The sequence below is a fragment of the Pipistrellus kuhlii genome, unplaced genomic scaffold, assembly GCF_014108245.1.
Source record: "Pipistrellus kuhlii isolate mPipKuh1 unplaced genomic scaffold, mPipKuh1.p scaffold_m20_p_49, whole genome shotgun sequence".
NCBI lineage: Eukaryota > Metazoa > Chordata > Mammalia > Chiroptera > Vespertilionidae > Pipistrellus > Pipistrellus kuhlii.
The window spans coordinates 780,176-782,798 of record NW_023425550.1 but is presented as its reverse complement, the minus strand read 5'-3'; positions in this window follow the sequence as shown (position 1 = coordinate 782,798).

Below are 2,623 nucleotides of genomic sequence, written 5' to 3'. Positions count from 1 at the left end.
CTTCCTAAGGCCCTTGCCTCACTCACACCTAGGTGATCTATTCAGGGTCTAAAGCCGCCCTTTGGAAGAAAAGTCAGATCCTCCAGCCTAGCCTTCTCTTGATATGGGAGTCAATGGCTAAGCCAAGGCTGGAAGCATGGTCTCTTGACCATTAGTGTCACACTTGTTCTATTTAATAGCTCAGCTTCACTGTGCGTATGAAGGTCACTGGTGAGCTGGCAGGGGCAGCCAGCGCCATTGAGAAAAAGGGAGTCCAGGTTGAGAAGAGCCACACTCCATAAAGGCTCACAGGGAACCTTTGCTCAGTCTCTGCTCAGCCTCTCTCTCTCTTGTCAGCATGGCCACAGGTCAGGCTAAGGGGCCCAGAGCCCAAAGGGCACCTCTAGGCATAGGACCCTCTACCATGTGCCTGTCTTGGAAGCTCTGGTCCTAGGAGGGGGTGGGGTAATGACAAGGCCCCACCGGAGGACGCTGGAGAGGGAAGGGCACACCCAGGCCTCAGAATCAGAGCTACAAGGTCCACAGGTTGAGGATTTTCTATTGATTGAGGAAAGGAAACGGAACAGCAACCAAATGGCTTCCTGGGAGTTATTCCCCACCCTGCTGCTTGTGGGAACACAGTATTGACCAATATTAGCCCATCTAGGGCCTAGGACACCATTTGGGCAAGGGCCTGTGGTGAAGAAGGAGAGGAAATGAAGGACCTTGCCCTCCTAGGCACCTGGTCATGGGAGCTCATTTGGGGGAGAAAGAAGCAGAGGGGAGGTGACACACTGCAGTTAGATCTCCTTCACTGCTCCCCATCCCATTCCAGGAACAGCCTTGCCCTGTCAGGCCTTCAAGAAATAATTCAGACAGAAAACTACAAGAACCATATTATTTCACTCATATGTGAAGATAAAAAAACAACAAAAAAAAACAACAACAGAGGAACAAATAAAACAAACTCACAGTCACAGACAACAGTATTGTGGTCAACAAAGGGGAAGAGAGTGGTGGGAAGATAGGATAAGGTGCATGGTGATAGAGGGAGAGTAGACTATGGGTGGTGAGCACATAATGGAATGTATAGATGTTTTATTATAGAATTGTACACCTGGCTCAGCTGGTGTGGCTCAGTGGTTGAGCATTAACCCATGAACTAAGGTCACTATTCGATTCCTAGTCAGAGCACATGCCCAGGGTTATAGGCTCAAACTCCAATAGGCAGAAGGCATTCGATCAATGTGTTTCTCTCTCATTGATGTTTGTTTCTCTCAATTCCTCTCCCTTCCTCTCTCTAAAAATTAATAAATACATATTTTAACAGAATTGTATAACTGAAACTTGTACATTATTAACCAATGTTACCTCAATAGATTTAATTAAAAAGAAAAAGACTTCAGAGTACCGCTGGGTTACCTGCTCTATACTACTTCATCTGGGGACCCTCCTTCTCATCATCTCCCCCGCCCTCTGACCCCTGTGGCTTACCAGGCCCTTCTGTGTCTGTCCCTGATGTCAGCCTTGCTCTGACTCATTGAGCATCTAATGGTCCAGCTCCACCGTCTTAGGGGGAAAGTACAAGATGTTTTTCTTCACCTGAACCAAAGGGATTCTTGTGGTGGGGAAAGCAGGAGCTCAAGATGCACACTCTCTAACATGGGACTGGAGTTCCTATTTTTAAAATGTTCCTCACTCTGTCTTTCTGGGCCCTAGTTTCCCATCTTGAAAAGGGAGAACAGGAGCTGGTCACTGGAGTCTCTTAGGGCATTACTATTCTTAGGTTTGTCACTGGAGCTTCACAAAGGGAATGATTCTCCTATCTTTACACACTTCCCCCCTCCCAACCAAAAAATAAAAGCAGAACTGACAGCCCAACCAGTGTGGCTCAGCAGTTGAGCATCAACCCATGAACCAGGAGGTCACCGGTTTGATTTCCAATCAGGGCACATGCCCAGGGTTGTGGACTCTATCCCCAGTAGGGGGCATGCAGGAGGCAGCTTATTGATATTTCTCTCTCACATTGATGTTTCTATCCCTCTTCCTTCCTCTATCTCTAAAAAATCAATAAAATCATATATATTTTTAAAAATTGACAGGTGGCCCTCTGCCCACTTCAACACTATAATAAGACATTCCTGAGGTCCCCCACCCACACTTTCCTTTCTCCATCTGGTCTCCCTTGGGGCACTTCTCACAGCCCTCACTCGGCCACTCTCTGAATTATTGCTTGTTGAATCTCTATCTCAACTGGGCTTCTGCCCAACTGGCACAGGCTTGGCACCTAGGAGACACTGAGAAATACTAGGTGAACAAATAAAGGCCTGAAAAAGCAAAGGCATGCCTGTGTTATTGGAGGCTAGGTGTGGAGGGCACACCCTCTTAGAAAGAGTCATCAGCCCTCTCTCAGATGGGGGTGTAGTAATGAGAAAACTAGAAGACAAATGCCAATTCCACAAGGGACTTAGTTCAACCAAGAAAAGGAGTCACTATGGATTTATCTCACTCTTAGAGAAGGGTGAGGGCACTTCCCTTTGGCTGCCTGGTGCCTCAGAGCAGCACTGGGGAACCAGAGGGAGGGTAAGTTCTCATTCTTGATTTCTGAGCACTAGAGTCCTGTAGTGCATTTATTATCAGTGAG